This window comes from Oncorhynchus mykiss, chromosome 20 (assembly GCF_057628025.1).
Source record: "Oncorhynchus mykiss isolate SJ-2025 chromosome 20, ASM5762802v1, whole genome shotgun sequence".
In the NCBI taxonomy this organism is placed as follows: domain Eukaryota; kingdom Metazoa; phylum Chordata; class Actinopteri; order Salmoniformes; family Salmonidae; genus Oncorhynchus; species Oncorhynchus mykiss.
The window spans coordinates 15,139,425-15,158,299 of record NC_143041.1 but is presented as its reverse complement, the minus strand read 5'-3'; the positions used below and the strand labels follow the sequence as shown (position 1 = coordinate 15,158,299).

The 18,875-nt window shown below is 40.9% G+C and overlaps 1 long non-coding RNA gene across 4 annotated transcripts in view; it reads left to right on the top strand.

Moving 5' to 3' along the window:
- Positions 1–6,007: 6,007 nt before the first annotated feature.
- Positions 6,008–18,875, top strand: part of LOC149974404 (uncharacterized) — a 286,443-nt gene continuing 273,575 nt past the window's right edge. For 2 of the 4 annotated variants that reach the window (XR_016489346.1, XR_016489345.1), the window contains exons 1-2: positions 6,433–6,722; positions 7,091–7,152. This is a non-coding gene — a long non-coding RNA (uncharacterized LOC149974404). Of the gene's footprint in view, positions 6,723–7,090; positions 7,154–18,875 lie in introns of those variants that run through there. The other 2 variants (XR_016489347.1, XR_016489344.1) reach the window with 2 other exon arrangements.

Genomic DNA, 18,875 nt, shown 5'->3' with positions numbered 1-18,875 from the left:
GATGTATCTATGTCTTTGTTGCAATCCCTGTCCATCAAGCCGTACATTTAATGAAGGCGAACTTTTACAGAATTTCAGGTAGAGTGGGTTGCGGTCAGTTGACTGCCAGTGATGCTTTGCAAATCTCAAATTAATAAACCTTACCCACATGATACAAATTATAAATAGCATAATTCATGTCACAGATTTTCCAAACGTCATTGGTGCTATTGAGGGGACACATATCCTCCATTCAAAAACCCTCTTTACCAAATGAAGGAGTCTACATGAATATAACATATTTTAACAGCATACACAAACAAATAGATATTGAATACTGTAGCCGACACCAAAACGAATAGTTTTCAGAAACAGTCATTCAATTCAATGATTTTCCTTACTTATTTTGTCATATACTTGCTGCATTATGTACCGTAGTTAGATGAAATAAAGCCCCTCTTGCCGATCGCATGGGCTGTCTCAGGGAACAAGAAGGGCTGGTTTCTGGGTCGAGGCAGGCCCCTCTAGCCCCTCTCTGGTTCTGGTTGGCAGTGGTAATGATAAATATTGGCCTGCTGGTGCAGCTGCAGCTGCATAGGACGTATGACCCTCACAAAACATACAGAAATACCCCCCCACACACACAGACACAAATGTGCATGCGGTATCTGTGTCTTTTTCTCTGATCTCTATCAGTCTTTCTCTCTCACCCTAACTTACACACACACCACAAACACATACACACACTGAGAGAGAGAGAGAGAGAGAGAGAGAGCCTGGTCAGGCAGATCTAATGCGATTCTACAGAATACAGTAATCAGTGTCAGGGTTGTGGAGCGTGATGAAATCCTCACCACTGAAACCTCAATCGCGGGATGGGATCTGATGGTGCAGTGAAGGAGAGGGCACAAAAACTGTGTGTGTGTGTGAGAGAGCTTCTGTGTGTATGTGCTTGTGTGTGTATGAGAGAGAGCTTCTGTGTGTAAGTGCTTGTGTTTGTTTGAGAGAGTAAGAGAGAGACAGGAAAATATTTTCAGTATATGTCGTCACACTTCAGTTGACCTAGTTGTGTGATCATGCATGTTCTTTGTGTGTATATAAGTGTGTATAGATGAACACACGTCTCCTCCTTACCTTTTATACTCCATTATAGTGAGGCAGATTGCTGGAAACCAGACAGCACATCCATTCTCTTTCGGTGCATATAAAAAACAAGACTATTGGATAACAATAAATATGTGTTCTTTACTGTCTCTGTCCTCTCTTCCGGGTCAATAACACCATTTAACATCCCTGACCAGGATCCATTATGGCTGCTGAGTCGATATTACGACCAGGAGATGTAAAACATATTGTCTGCTCCTGGGTAATTTAAGAGGAGCATCAGAGACCATCCTGTGGCCACAACTCAGTAGAGGGAGGCTGTGTGTGTATGTGTTTCTATGTGTGGGTGTAAGTATGTATGTATGTATGTGTGTGTTCATGTGTGCATAAACAATCTCTGTGTGTATATGTATGTCTCTGTGTGCACGCCTAGAGAGAGACCTTCGAGAATACCTCAGGCCACTTGATTTTCAAGCTGCAGATGTAACCAGATCTTCCAGGGCCCCATGTGGTTCCCATCATGTTTATCCCTGGCCTCGCCCCTGTCTCGTTTATTAACTGGCCCTGTATGGATCCAGCTCCACCGAGCTGCATGGAGCATACAGTCTCAATCGGGCCTTTCCTGTAAAAAAACTCAAACCACACTCCACATGAGTTGCACTAATGTGGGTTTTACTCCCTCTTGTTTCTTTCTTTTCACTGGTGTTGTGTGGTGTGTTTGTGTACGTCTGTTTGGGGGTGTGTGTGATCACAAATTTGGGTTGGTGGGCCAAGCCTAAAAAAAATGCTCTTGTCTCAACATTAGCAATGATTCCTATTTGTTCATATTTAAGTGCCGTTTGCGTTAAATTTGGGTTTTAAAACATGTTCCATGGTCAAATAAACACAAATCACTGTATATGGAATACAGCTTGGCTTAGAGCAAGAATTATTCCTGGTGCCGCAATAAAATAATTGTAAGGAACACTCAGTAGGGTCTGTAGAATGTATGTATGGTTTCATTTCATGAGGAATTGAATAACACAGAGTGCTGTTGGCCTTTTACTCCACCTATTCCATTGGCAGCTGTATCACCTCACATGCGCGCTTACTGTACAACAGACAACCTGCTAACCAAACAACAGGGCATGCTCACTGAATTAAAGGGCAACTACACTCAAAAATGTAAATTTCTTTGAATTTTCCCATACCTCAAAAGTCCTGCCGTGATGTGGTTTCAGCATTGTTGGGAGCACAGAAAATAGAATGTTGTTGTTTTTCCATTAAAAAAGTGTGAAACAAACAGAAGTAGGTAAAAATGCTAACGGATTTTAAAAGGCCCTACCAACGTTTTTTTGCTGTGTCATCCTGTAGCACAGCATTTTGAGGGAAGTTGAGGTCACGTCCAATATTGACTATGCAACCAAGAGGGAAAGAGGTTGGGCCTTCCTATAAACGTTTTAGTGAAATATAATATATAGAATTTAGCAAATGCTTTTATCCAAAGCAACTTACAATCATGAATGAATTGATTTTTACACATTTGTGGTCCCTGGAATCGAACCCAATATCCTGGCATTGCAATGCTCGACCAAGATGCATAACAGGGTTATAAGCCTCAATTTAATATGATTTATAAGGCCTTTATTAAGCGGTGCTTATGCCACCATTTTATTAAGCACAGGTTTATGTCACATTTGACATGGGGGATTAGGTCAGATTTGGCATTGGTGATAATGTCACACAGTTATGCCACATGTATGAACTCTTTATCAAATCAAATCAAATGTTATTGTTCACATACACATAATAGCAGATGTTATCGCGGGTGTAGCTTGTGTTCATAGCTGCGACAGTGCAGTAGTATGTAAGAATTCACAACAATACACACACATCAAAGCAAAATAATGGAATTAAGAAATATATAAACATTAGAGCGAGCAATGTAGGAGTGGCATTGACTAGAATACAATAAAATACAGTATATACATATGAAATGAGTAAAACAGTAAATAAACATTATTAAAGTGACCAGTGATTCCATGTCTACAGTATGTACATGGAGCAGCAGCCTCTAACGAGCAGGGTTGAGTCACTGGGTGATAGCCAGCTAGTGACAGTGACTAAATTCAGGGCAGATTACTAGTTATGGGTATGGGTATTTAACAGTTTGGTTTTTCAGTTTATCCTTCCCAGCATTTTTATGAATTTTTTATTTTACCTTTATTTAACTAGGCAAGTCAGTTAAGAACAAATTCTTATTTTCAATGACGTCCTAGGAACAGTGGGTTAACTGCCTGTTCAGGGGCAGAACAACAGATTTGTACCTTGTCAGATCGAGGATTTGAACTTGCAGCCTTCCGGTGACTAGTCCAACGCTCTAACCAACGCTCTAAACAGGCCGTGGTTCCGGTGGTTGATATCCTTGGAGATCTTTTTAGCCTTCCTGTGACATCGGGAGCTGTAGGTGTCCTGGAGGGCAGGCAGTGTGCCCCCGGTGATGCGTTGGGCAGACCGCACCACCCTCTGGAGAGCCCTGTGGTTGTGGGTGGTGCAGTTGTTGTACCAGGCAGTGATACAGCTGACAGGATGCTCTCAATGGTGCATCTATAAACGCTTGTGAGGGTCTTAGGGGCCAAGGCAAATTTCTTCAGCCTCCTGAGGTTGAAGAGGTGCTGTTGCGGCGCAGTCATGGGTGAACAGGGAGTACAGGAGGGGACTGAGCACGCACCCTTGTGGGGCCCCTGTGTTGAGGATCAGCGTGGGGAGGTGTTGTTTCCTACCTTCATCACCTGGTGGCGGCCAGCTTGACAATGCCCCCGTGCACAAAGCTAGGTCCATACAGAAATAGTTTGTCGAAATCGGTGTGGAAGAACTTGACTGGCCTGCACAGAGCCCTGACCTTAACCCCATTGAACACCTTTGGGATTAAATAGAACACAGACTGCGAGCCAGGCCTAATCGCCAAAACATCAGTGCCCAACCTCACAACTTCTCTTGTGGTTGAATGAAAGCAAGTCCCCACAACAATGTTCCAACATCTAGTGGAAACCTTTCACAGAAGAGTAGAGGCTGTGCTAGCGGCAAAGGAACTATCAACTTCATATTAATGCCCATGCTCATTTAGGAATGAGATGTTCGATGAGCAAGTGTCAACCTACTGTTGGTCATTCGCTCCTTTTCAGCCATTATTATGAGCCATCCTCCCCTCAGCAACCCCTGTGGAGACAACCCGTCTGTCTAGAGACAAGATAGTTAGTGATAGTGATGCACAAGCTAGGTCTGTTTGAAACATCACCATCTGCTGGCAGGATTTACCTGTCAGATTCAGAGGGTCGAAAATCTCATTTGAAAAAAATATTGTAAACCTAATTAGGTTGTTGCCCAAAGTTTAGAAGAGACAAAACTAAAACGTAACATAATTTCTGATGGTTTTGATTTTAGTTAGTTTTGCAGTCAAATAAACATTTTTTGTATAGGTTTTTGTTTTTCAAACAGGTTTCTTAATTGTTTTATTTCCATTTACTAAATTGTTTTTCATGATTGGTTTTAGTTTACTATAATAACCTTGGTAGAAACAAGTTCTTCCTATACTCTATATTGCTGCAGGCTGCTCCACCTGGGACGCTGCATGGTGGAACTCCATTCCGCAAAGTGAACTGAGGAAAGGCCACCGGTACCACAGAGACGTGTCATTATACAGAGTGTTAATTAAGGTGAAAACTCTGGGCGACTCGCGAGGAAGTGTGTGTGTTTGAACAATTCCTCATGGTTTTTTCACAGTACTTTTCTCCTCATTCAATTAAACTTTGTTGGTTGACCTTTTGTTTTGTGAAAAACATTGCTCCTTATTATCCCCCTCATAGCTCCCCATCCATTCCAACCATCAGGCTAACAATTATTGGAAACGGAGCCTAAGTGTTACCAAAGTCTTCTCTTGAACACATAGAGGGGGAGAGAAACAGAAACGAACCAATGCTTAGGCTCTTCTGTCAAAAGAGGGTGTGAAGTTGGCCATTTAATAAAACAATACGTTTTCTTTCAAAGCACTAGCTCCCCTACCTGATTTTATGGCCATACACAACATTGTTTTTTATGATATTCTTAACTAAATGATAGTTGCGTAGAAGGTTATTCACTCACTCATCTACAAGCTCTCACAGTCCCACGTCAGAAATAGACATTCATCCATGTTTCTCAAACATAAAATGTTGAAGTTGTTCTAAATGTCAAATTTCAAAGTGTTTAAGGTTAAATTCGGCATTAACTCCTAATTCTTAAAGTTAGGCATTATCTTTGAATGCTTAGGGTAAGGGTTCATGTTTGGGATAGGCTTAAAACAAAAATATTGAAAACAACTTTCTATTGCTGGATTCTGACATGCAACCTTTGGAATCAGATTCTTACGCCCAGCTGACATTTTCCCGCACTTTCCTGTTTTTTAAAATATTGCGATATACCTAGCTGGGCCTATCTACTTTTCACTGAGTCGCAACTCAACAATCATCTATTTATCATTTGAAGAGAACACTGCCCAAATTGCCCACGCTGTCTTCCGACTGTAGGCAATGCAATTTTAACAATCCACAACTTATTTTTTTTAAGGCCAGGGGAAGCTAATGATCCTCTGTGGCCAAAACATGCCTTAGAAGTATATTTTGAATGAATTGATTTATTTCTGTATAGACAGGAGTAGACTACTTAGCCTATATAAGTTTGACAGTTTAATTACATTTACTTAGGGAAAGATCAGCTTCTCCTAGACTTATTTCCACACGAATAGGTTGGAACAATTTTTTACCTGATGATAATGCCCTTTTAGTGTAAGAGTTGTTTTAAAAGACTGCCTAAAATGTAAGCCTTTTTTGGTGGGATGGAATTTTTGCCTTCCATTGTGACATCACCATGCCGTAAATTAGTTAACCAGTTAGAGCTCTAGGGGCGCTATTTCATTTTTGGATAAAAAACGTTCCCGTTTTAAGCGCGATATTTTGTCACGAAAAGATGCTCGACTATGCATATTCTTGACAGTTTTGGAAAGAAAACACTCTGAAGTTTCAGAATCTGCAAAGATTTTGTCTGTAAGTGCCAGAACTCATTCTACAGGCGAAACCAAGATGATGCATCACCCAGGAATTAGCAGAATTTCTGAAGCTCTGTTTTCCATTCTCTCCTTATATGGCTGTGATTGCGCAACGAATGAGCCTACACTTTCTGTCGTTCGCCCAAGGTCTTAGCAGCATTGTGACGTATTTGTAGGCATATCATTGGAAGATTGGCCATAAGAGACTACATTTTCCAGAGGTCCGCCCGGTGTCCTTTGTCTAAATTTGTGCGTAATCTTCAGGTGCGGGCATTTTCTCCTGGGATTCAGGAGAGAAAGCACACTTCCACGAACGATATATCATCGAAGAGATATGTGAAAAACACCTTGAGGATTGATTCTAAACAACGTTTGCCATGTTTTCAGTCGATATTATGGAGTTAATTTGGAAAAAAGTTTGCGTTTTGAGGACTGAATTTATGGATTTTTTTTGGTAGCCAAATGTGATGTATAAAACGGAGCTATTTCTAATACACAAGGAATCTTTTTGGAAAAACTGAGCATCTGCTATCTAACTGAGAGTATCCTCATTGAAAACATCAGAAGTTCTTCAAAGGTAAATTATTTTATTTGAAGGCTTTTATGTTTTTGTTAATGTTGCGTGCTGGATGCTAACGCTAATGCTAACGCTAAATGCTAACGCGAAATGCTAACTCTAGCTAGCTACTTTTACACAAATTATTGTTTTCCTATGGTTGAGAAGCATATTTTGAAAATCTGAGATGACAGTGTTGTTTACAAAAGGCTAAGCTTGAGAGATGGCATATTTATTTCATTTCATTTGCGATTTTCATAAATAGTTAACGTTGTGTTATGCTAATGAGCTTGCTGATAGATTTACACAATCCTGGATACAGGGGTTTTTTCATAGCTAAACGTGACGCAGAAAACGGAGCGATTTGTCCTAAACAAATAATCTTTCAGGAAAAACTGAACATTTGCTATCTGAGAGTCTCCTCATTGAAAACATCTGAAGTTCTTCAAAGGTAAATTATTTTTTTGAATGCTTTTCTGTTTTTTTGTGTAAATGTTGCCAGCTGAATGCTAATGCTAAATGCTACGTTAGCCATCAATACTGTTACACAAATGCTTGTTTTGCAATGGTTGAGAAGCATATTTTGAAAATCTGAGATGACAGTGTTGTTAACAAAAGGCTAAGCTTGAGAGCTAGCATATTTATTTCATTTCATTTGCGATTTTCATGAATAGTTAACGTTGCGTTATGGTAATGAGCTTGAGTCTGTATTCACGAACCCGGATCCGGGATGGGGAGATCAGAAAGGTTAATAGACTAATAGGAAAGAGAGCTCCAAACCTCTCTGCCAATAACAGCAAATTTTCGGTTTCCCCCTCCAGACTCAGACCACTCCCAGACAGTCTAAACAAACTGCTTGCTTGAGAAATTGCATTTTTGCTAAGAAGATATATTTTTTTCTGCTTGAATGCTAATTTCCTGCAATTCTACACATTTTATAAGAACTAATGACATATCAATATGAGGGTGGGCCCCGGGAGGTCAGGGCCCCTGGGCATGTCCGGTCGGTATTCGGCCATGATTACTACAATTTTAGATAGGTGGCAAGATTAACTACCTACGTATCAAAAAATTGATAAGGGACATTAGCGTTGAATAGCGGGAATCAGGTTGCCGAGATTTACTGCCCAAACCCCCTCCCTTTTCCGAGTATCAATAAATGTAAGATAAATTACAACAAATTATTTATATGGACAGCATTACGTGAAATAGAACTGTTAAATTACAGTACCAGTCAAATTTGGACACACCTACTTATTCAAGTTTTTTTTATGTTTACTCTTTTCTACCTTGTAGAATAATAGTGAAGACCATAGGAACCATAGGAACCATAGGAAAACAATCATTTGTGTAAAAGTAGCTAGCTAGCGTTAGCATTTAGCGTTAGCATTTAGCGTTAGCATTAGCGTTAGCATCCAGCACGCAACATTTCAACAAAAACATAAAAGCCTTCAAATAAAATAATTTACCTTTGAAGAACTTCAGATGTTTTCAATGAGGAGACTCTCAGTTAGATAGCAGATGCTCAGTTTTTCCAAAAAGATTCTTTGTGTATTAGAAATAGCTGCGTTTTGTACATCACATTTGGCTACCAAAAAAAAACGAAAATTCAGTCCTCAAAACGCGAACTTTTTTCCAAATTAACTCCATAATATCGACTGAAAACATGGCAAACGTTGTTTAGAATCAATCCTCAAGGTGTTTTTCACATATCTCTTCGATGATATATCGTTCGTGGAAGTGTGCTTTCTCTCCTGAATCCCAGGAGAAAATGCCCGCACCTGAAGATTACGCACAAATTTAGACAAAGGACACCGGGCGGACCCCTGGAAAATGTAGTCTCTTATGGCCAATCTTCCAATGATATGCCTACAAATACGTCACAATGCTGCCGACATCTTGGGGAAACGGCAGAAGGTCTAAGCTTATTCCTGTCGCATTCACAGCCATATAAGGAGACATTAGAAAACAGAGCTTCAGAAATTCTGCTCATTTCCTGTTTTACGTATCATCTTGGTTTCGCCTGTAGAATGAGTTCTGGGGCACTTACAGACAAAATCTTTGCAGATTCTGAAACTTCAGAGTGTTTTATAATAAGAGTGTTTTATAATATGCATAGTCGAGCATCTTTTCGTGACAAAATATCGCGCTTAAAACGGGAACGTTTTTTATCCAAAAATGAAATAGCGCCCCTAGAGATGCAACTGGTTAAGCAATCAATCATGAAGTGGGGGCGAATAAGAGGGGATTGAGCCAGGTGTCTGACAGAGTGCCAAATGCTAGTACTGTGTGGTCACGAGAGAGTTAGCTCTCGTTCCATTGCTTTTCTACAGACATTCAGAATTCTCCAGTTGGAACATTATTGAAGATTTATGTTAAAAACATCCGAAAGATTGATTCTATACTTAGTTTGACAAGTTTATAGGGCTGTAACGGAACATTTTGAACTTTTCGTCCGGCGTTCGGCTGGGCCTGAAAGCGAGTTTGGATTTGTTTACCAAACGCCCAAACAAAAGAAGCTTTTTGGACATAAATGATTAATTTTATCGAACAAATCAAACATTTATTGTGGAACTGGGATTCCTGGGAGTGCATTCAAATGAAGATCATCAAAGGTAAGGAAATATTTATGATGTTATTTCTGACTTCTGTTGACAATATGCACAATATGGCAGATATCTTTTTGACATGTTTGGGTTCTGAGCGCCGTACTCAGATCATTGCATTTTTCCTTTTTCCGTAAAGCTTTGTTGAAATCTGACACAGCGGTTACATTAACTTGTGTTGCAATCCCGATATCGGGATAAGTGTCATCAACAACCGCTGAATAGCATAGCGCTACATAAAATAAATATTACTATAAATATTTCTATTCATGAAATCACAACTGCAATATAGGAAAACACAGTTTAGCCTTTTGTTAATCCACTTTTTTCCATTTTTTTTTATAATCAATCCTCAGTTGTTTTTAAAATATATAATCGATAATATATCAACCGCAAATGTCTTTCACAGTAGGAGAGGGGAAAACAATGGCTGTTCAAATTCTGTTGCGCCAGCAAAACTCATGTGACCACTTGACGCGATGTTATCATTCTGGCTCATTTTTCAAAATTAAAGCCTGAAACTATGTCTGAAGACTGTTGACACCTTGAGGAAGCGATAGTAAAATAAATCTGGTTCATATCCATTTTAATCCAGCAAAGGGAGGCTATGGAACATGGAGTTTTCAAAATAGAAGCCACTTCCTGTTTTGATTTTCCTCAGGGTTTTGCCTGCAATATCAGGTCTGTTATACTATACTACAGACAATATTTTGACAGTTTTGTGAACTTTAGAGTGTTTTCTATCCAATACTAATAATAATATGCATATATTAGCAACTGAGACTGAGGAGCTGGCCGTTTACAATGGGCACCTTTTCATCCAAGCTACTCAATACTGCCCCTGCAGCCATTAAAAGTTAAGGAGAAGTGTATCTAAAGTTCAATGTATCACACTTGTATTTTCCTCAACATTTATGATGAGTATTTCTGTAAATTAACATTTTGTAACTAGGGGGCAGTATTTTCATTTTTGGATAAAAAACGTTCCCGTTTTAAACAAGATATTTTGTCACGAAAAGATTCTCGACTATGCATATAATTGACAGCTTTGGATATTAAACACTCTGACGTTTCCAAAACTGCAAAGATATTGTCTGTGAGTGCAACATAACTGATGTTACAGGTGAAACCCAGATAAAAATCCAATCAGGAAGTGCCGCATTTTTTGAAACCGCCTCATGCCAATGAGCCCTTATATGGCTGTGAATGAGCTATGAATGAGCTTACGTTTTCTACATATTCCCCAAGGTATCTACAGCATTGTGACGTCTTTTTACGCATTTATGTTGAAGAATAGCCGTAAGGGACCACATTTAGCAAGTGGTCACATGATGGCTCCCGCAGAAAATATAGCGTAAAGTACACAAGTAGCCATTTTTCCAATCGCTTCTTATGTGAAACCAATTGTCCCGATGGATATATTATCGAATTGTTATGTGAAAAACACCTTGAGGCTTGATTCTAAACAACGTTTGCCATGTTTCTGTCGATATTATGGAGCTAATTTGGAAAAAAGTTTGGCGTTGTAGTGACCGCATTTTCCGGTCGATTTCTCAGCCAAACGTGACGAACAAACGGGAGCTATTTCGCCTACAAAAATAATATTTTTGGAAAAAAGGAACATTTGCTATCTAACTGGGAGTCTGCTGAGTGAAAACCTTCGAAGTTCTTCAAAGGTAAATGATTTAATTTGATTGCTTTTCTTATTTTTGTGAAAATGTTGCCTGCTGGTAGCAGAGCCTAGCATAGCATTATGCCATGATAAACTTTCACAAATGCTTGTCTAGCGTTGGCTGTAAAACATATTTCGAAAATCTGAGATGACAGTGTGATTAACAAAAGGATAAGCTGTGTCTCAATATATTTCATTTGTGATTTTCCTGAATAGGAAGATTTTGTAGGAAGATTTATGACCGCTGCATTATGCTAATTAATTTGAGGCTATGATTACGCTCCCGGATCCGGGTTTGATAGTCGCAAGAAGTTAATGTGGCTCTCTGCAAAATTACCGGATGTTTTTGGAAAACTGAACATAATGCACCAAACTTTATCAAACAAAACATACATGTATTGTGTAACAGGAAGTCCTATGAGTGTCATCTGATAAAGATCATCAAAGGTTAGATTCCAAGAACACAGGATGAGATGTTACTATCCTTTGTGCAAGCACTTCCAAGAGTTAATGAACAGTGAGCCTGGTGAAATTTGGGGAGCGCATCGTCGGTAGTGTACCTTTGGTTCCTAGGGTGTTTCGGCCTTTCACACTATACACCCTCCCCAAAGGCGGCCAGCGACAGGGTGATCAATCCTACGCTTGTGTCCTATTCCCAATTAGTCATAGGAGTTGCCTTGTTGATGATAGCCAACATCCCATGGGACTATGCATGGCAGGGGCATCCTCCTCCCTGAGTCAAGCATTGTTGACCGCATACCTCCTGGCCCCCTCACTTCGGGGCCCAGCTGGGATCTTTCCTCTTCATCCAGAGCCACTGACTGCTGCCTTCTGCCGCCTCCGATACAGCTTTGATTGCCGAACGCTGGCTCTGGCCCTTAACCTCTCTGATCTCCCCATCCCGGATCCGGGATCGTGAATACAGACTCAAGCTCATTACCATAACGCAACGTTAACTGTTCATGAAAATCGCAAATGAAATGAAATAAATATGCCATCTCTCAAGCTTAGCCTTTTGTAAACAACACTGTCATCTCAGATTTTCAAAATAAGCTTCTCAACCATAGGAAAACAATCATTTGTGTAAAAGTAGCTAGCTAGCGTAGCATTTAGCGTTAGCATTAGCGTTAGCATCCAGCAGGAAACATTTCAACAAAAACATAAAAGCCTTCAAATAAAATCATTTACCTTTGAAGAACTTTGGATGTTTTCAATGAGGAGACTCTCAGTTAGATAGCAAATGCTCAGTTTTTCCAAAAAGATTCTTTGTGTATTAGAAATAGCTCCGTTTTGTACATCACATTTGGTTACCAAAAAAAAACGAAAATTCTGTCCTCAAAACGTGAACTTTTGCACAAATTAACTCCATAATATTGACTGAAAACATGGCAAACGTTGTTTAGAATCAATCCTCAAGGTGTTTTTCACATATCTCTTCGATGATATATCGTTCGTGGAAGCATGGTTTCTCCTCTCTATCAAATGGAAAAATACTTGCACCTGGCTTTGCGCACCAATTTCGACGCAGGATACCAGGCGGACACTTGGAAAATGTAGTCTCTTATGGTCAATCTTCCAATGATATGCCTACAAATACGTCACAATGCTGCCGACATCTTGGGGAAACGGCAGAAGGTCTAAGCTTATTCCTGTCGCATTCACAGCCATATAAGGAGACATTAGAAAACAGAGCTTCAGAAATTCTGCTCATTTCCTGTTTGACGTTTCATCTTGGTTTCGCCTGTAGAATGAGTTCTGGGGCACTTACAGGCAATATCTTTGCAGATTCTGAAACTTCAGAGTGTTTTCTTTCCAAAACTGTCAATAATATGCATAGTCAAGCATATTTTCGTGACAAAATATTGCGCTTAAAACGGGAATGTTTTTTATCCAAAAATGAAATAAGGGGTGTGATGCTGCTGGGGGTGGTAGGGAGTTGGTGGCAGCTCACTTGTCCTCCAGGGCGGACGCAAGGTTTTTAAGGACTTGGTTGTGACGCCAAGTGTAGCGTCCTTGGGTGAGGCTTGTTTTACACCCTGTGAGAATGTGCCTGAGGTTGGCTGGCATGGAACAGAGGGCACAGTCCGGATCTTCACCATACCATTGGTGAAGATTAACTGGAGTTGGAAGGACGTCATATGTTGCTTTGATGGAGAAGCTCAACCGCCTCGCTTCCATGGCCCACAGATCCTTCCAGCTGATCTTCCTCTTCTCCACACTATCCCATCGAGTCCACTGTCCTTGTTTGGAAAGAGAGACTGCCTTGGCCCACCTTGCAGCCTCCTCCTGATGGCGTACTTCCTGCACTACCATCTTCCGCCGCTCTGGTGCAGTGGCCTTACTCCAAGCAGCACGGCTAGTTAGCCCAAGGCCTCCTCTCCCTTGCTGAACATGACCCACAATGTCAGCATGTCTGAGGGCTGCTGTTGCCTCCTGGACTGCTTTTCCTGGCCTCCATTTGCGCCCAGTTGCCAAAGTCGGCGCGTTGTTGCTCACCACTGGGTCTCGAGATTCATTCAGTGTCATCTGGAGCCTGGTTTTTGAACACTTGAATTCCTTTGTTAGACTGGTGAGGGGCAGCTTGAGGACACCATCTCCATAGAGGCCTATGGTGGTAAGGCATCGTGGAACTCCGAGCCACTTCTTTAAGTAGCCTGTGACTCCTCTTTCCATCTTCTCCACTGTTGAGATTGGAACCTCATACACTGCTAAGGGCCACAACACCCGGGGTAGGAGACCAAACTGCAGACACCAGGCCTTTAACTTTCCAGGTAGCTGGGTGTTGTCAATGAACTGTAGGCTACTACTGATGTCTTTGCGCAGCTGTTGCACCTGGTCTTTGTCCTTCAGGCTTGCATCATACCACCTTCCAAGGCTTTTTACCGGCTGCTCAAACACTGTTGGGATTTGGTCATCTCCGATGAAGAATTTCAGGTCAGAGTACTCCCTTCACAATCGAGATGCTGCGTGACTTGGATGGTTTAATCTTCATACGGGCCCAGCTGATGTTCTCCTCAAGTTTTCTGAGCAGTCTCCTGGTGCATGGGACAGTGGTGGTCAATGTTGTAATGTCGTCCATGTAGGCTCTGAGTGGAGGGAGTCGGAAACCAGAGTCGACTCGCTGTCCACCAGCAACCCATTTTGAGGATCTGATGATAACCTCCATTGCCATTATGAATGCCAATGGAGAAATGGTACATCCCGCCATTATACCTACATTCAGGCACTGCCATGAGGTGGTGAACTCTGAGGTGGTGAAGCAGAACTGCAGATCCTGGAAGTACGACTTCACCAGGGTTGTGATGGTGTCCGGTATGTGGAAAAATCTGAAGGCAGACCACAGGAGTTCATGGGGCACAGGGCCAAATGCATTGGCGAGGTCGAGAAAGACTACATGGAGGTCCCTTTTTTCCACCTTGGCCATTTGGATCTGGTGCCAGATCATGCTGGAATGTTCCAAGCAGCCAGAGAACCCTGATATTCCTGCCTTCTGTACAGATGTATCGACGTACGCATTCCTTTGCAGGTACTCGGCAATGACCCTAAAGAAGATTTTACCCTCGACATTCAGTAAGGAGATTGGGCGGAATTGGCTGATGTTCACCGCATCCTTCTCCTTAGGGATCAGGACCCCGCCTGCCCTACGCCACACTTTGGGTATTATCTTATTATCTTTTTCCAAGCTGTTCTCATAAGCCTCCAGAGGAACCTCAGGACGTCTGGTGCGTTCTTATACACTTTGTACGGGACTCCATTTGGCCCCGGGGCTGATGCTGTTCTTGCCCGTCGAACTGTGTTTTCCACCTCTTTCCATGTCGGAGGGCTGGTCTCAATATGATGTTCCGGGGGTTCAATGGGTGGGATATCTGATGGGATGGCCAGATGTTCATGTCGCTTTGAGTCAATGTTTGTTGTTCTCAGGTGCTCCTCTAGGTCTTTCTTTGTTGTTTTTAGAGCTCCACTTTTTTCCTTCGTGAAGAGACTTTTAAGGAACTTGAAGGGATCTTTATAGAATCGAGTTCTAGTTTGTTCTTTCTTCCTTCTGCATTTCCGTAGGTTCTCTGCTCTGCGGAGGGATGCCAACCGGGTTTTGATATCAGCCTGAAGTGCCTCTATGCCCTCCTTTTCCACTTCCGAGGCCTTCTTCCACTGTTTCTTAAGCTGTCGCCTTTCTTGAACGAGGCGCTTGATTTCTTGTTGCCTCCTGGAAACTGGTGGGGTTGGAACCTTTCTCCCGCCTTTTGCCTCTTCCACTCCAAATCTTTCTGTCCCGTACTCATAGATAATGTCCCCCATCCTCTCCAACTTCTTCTCCACTGTGCCTCGAAGTTTCTCGAGGGTCAAGGTAAGGTCAGTATTCACTGTTTCCCACAACTTCTTGTCACTGGCGCCAGGCCACTTCACATACGGCCTGTGCCCTGGTAGTCTCCTCTCGACTGCAGGTCTGGGAGGCTCGGTGAGTTCCACTCCTGTTGTTGGTTCCACCTCAGTTGTTACTTCGGTGCTTGAGTTTACGTCCTCCATGACAGTGGTACTGATGCACTGCAAACTATGGTTTGCGTCCAGTTGCTGTGCTTCATTCGACTGATTTGATCGCTTTCGCAGAAAGTAATCAATGCGAGGCCTCTGTCTCTCTTTACCCAAACACCCCTTCTTCCCCTGGTGGATCCTCAACCCATGGTGTGATGTAACTTTCCTCCAACCACAGACACATACCTGCATCTGTTTGTGGCCCGCTGTTGCAGCAGAACTTGTGACAGTTGCTGTGGTGTTCTCTTGTGCTGTGCTCTCATTACTCGTAGTCGTTTCCGGTCCAGTCGTTACCATGTTGTCAGCCGATTAGTGATTAATTCTATCTCTATTTCTGATTTTGTGACTGTGTTGGCTGTGTTTTTCTGTGACTTGCCTCTGACCTAACATAATTGTTTGAGGTGCTATGCCGTAAAACCTATTTGAAATCGCACACTGTGGTGGGATTAACAAGAAGTGTATCTTTAAAATGGTGTGAAATACTTGTATGTTTGAGGAATTTTAATTATGCGATTTCTGTTGTTTTGAATTTGACGCCCTGCACTTTCACTGGCTGTTGTCATATCGATCCCGTTAGCGGGATCTCAGCCCTAAGAAGTTTTAAGGACCGAAAAACTGACAGCTGTGCCATATAAATTGCCAAATAGTTGGGAAGAGATTTTCGATGTACCCATTCCATGGCACATGGTTTATGAATTGATACACAAAACAACGCCGGATTTAAAAAATATACAAAATTACAAAATACAAAATTCTTGCAACTAACAGAATGTTATATATATGGGGGATACAATCTGCTGATTCTGCTGTGAGGAGGCAGAGTCATTAGATCATTTATTCTGGTATTGTCCATATGTAGCTCGTTTTTGGTCACAGGTCCAGGAATGGCTGAAGAATTGCAACATTTGCCTAGAACTAACGCTACAGATAGCAATGCTGGGTCATTTGAAAAGCCATAGTCAATCAATCAATAATATAATAATTATTTTTGCAAAAAGCTTTATTTTAATTTACAATCTGTAGAAGCTATGAGTATAGAAATGTTAAATTATTTTGCATCACAGCACAGGTAAAAAATATATGGTAAATATAAATTCGAAATGGATGAGAGGGGTTGAATGGAGCTGAAGGGTGGGACTCATAACAAGAAAAACAATGTAAAACATACGGGGTCTGTAAAATGTATATAGGTTCAGAACTTAAATAGCACAGTTACGAATAGAAATCAAACTGGATGGAAATAGAAATAGAGGAAGGACTAAGAACAAACAAGAGAGAACTATTGTAAAGTAGACTGTGTCTGTAAAATGTGTTTAAGATGTATAAATTGAAGGTAAAAGCCGAAGTGTTTATTAGTTTACTCCAATTGGGGGATCGGTGGAAGGGTTTGCGGGGGATAATAATAAAGGTATATTCTTTAAAAAAGTATGTATGTCTATATAGGTATGTGTATACAGTATGTATTCATGCGTGTATGTATATGGATATATATATTTATTTAAAAAAATATATGGGGGACTGGAAATGATGCAGACAATTACATTGATGGAAGCAACATTCTTTCCGCAATATTAAGCTGATCCAACCCTAAAAAATATAAAAAAATACTGAGACTATAGACACTGAGAGACTATAGAAATGTGAGACTATATACTGTATACTGTAGAGGTTATTGATACTGTAGACTATTGACTACATAGACTACTGAGACTATAGACATTGAGATACTATAGAGATGTGAGACTATAGATACTGTAAAGTGTATAGATACTGAGACTATGGCAACAATGCAGACTTTAGAGGAACCGCAAATGATCCATATGTATAAATAGGAGGTAATGACGAGTGATGAGGATATTACCGAATATAATTGGGATTAGTACTAAGTGAACGTGGATGTGAAAGTTGTGTGATTGTGAGATACGAAATATTAAGCTGATTTACTGAAATGTGGGTGTTAAGCTCATTGGAGTTTGGATAATTAAATTATTGATTGAAATTTGGACGTTATAAGAGATTGAAATGTGGATAATAAGAGGATTGAAATTGAGCTATTAAGTATTGAGTGAATGAGAGCTGTCAAGGAGGTGTGAGAGATGAATGAATGCCCCAACCAGTTCTGTGAGCAGAGTTTATTGATCTGTGACGTTATCTAGGGGTCTGTCCAACACCGCCGTTGGATCTACAGGTGGAGTTTGATATTTAACATTATTGTGTATGGAGATGGGTTACTAGATTTAAAGTAACATTATATTGAGCATACCCTTAACCTGTTTACATTATGTGGAACACCAGCACCAACCTTTAGAAGGTCATAGCAGAACTGTTAAATATCTGTGTTTTATATTTTGACTAGGTGGATGTTCCAGGGACAGTTAGTGAAAACATAGTCAATGCAGCCCGATTGTGGTAAAAAATATGGAAACAATGGTTAAAATCAAGATTTTTATTCACCTCTGAATCTGCATATCCCTTGTGTGTGTGCATTTTTGATGCTCACTCCCATTAACCTCTCTTGGGTAGAGGGCAGTATTTTCACGTCCGGATGAAAAGCGGGCCCAAAGTAAACTGCCTGTTACTCAGAAGCTAAGATATGCATGATATTAGTAGACTTGGATAGAAAACACTCTAAAGTTTCCAAAACTGTTAAAATGATGTCTGTGAGTATAATAGTACTGATATGGCAGGCAAAACCCAGAGGACAAACCATCACAAAAAATATCATTTTCAGCTTGCCACTGTTTTCAATTGCTGTCACTTTTATTATAAGGCGAAATCCTCCCAGATTGCAGTTCCTAGGGCTTCCACTAGATGTCAACAGTCTTTAGAAAGAGCTTCATGCTGGTTCTTGGAAAAATGAGCCTGAAATTTGAGTTTTTCTAGGTGGCTCCCATTTTGGCTGTAGTGTTTCCAAGAGTGTGGAAGAGAACGCGTTCTTTGGGATTTTTCTCCGGTAAAGATAATAACGATTCTCCGTCTTAAATGTTATTGTTTACTGTACCTAAGGTTTGATTATAAACGTTGTTTGACTTGTTTGGAAAAGGTTATTAGTAAAGTTTGGGATTCATTTTGTATGCATTTTGATGGAGGGAAACTGGGTGAATTATTGACTGAAGCGAGCCAGCTAAACTGAGTTTTTATGGATATAAAGAAGGACCTTATATCAAACAAAAGGACCATTTGTGATGTATCTGGTACCTTTTAGAGTGCCAACAGAAGAAGATCATCAAAGGTAAGGCATTTATTATATCGCTATTTCTGACTTTCGTGGCTCACCTGCCTGGTTGAAATATGTTTTTCATGCATTCGTGTGCGGGGCGTTGCACTCAGATAATCGCATAGTGTGCTTTTGCCGTAAAGCCTTTT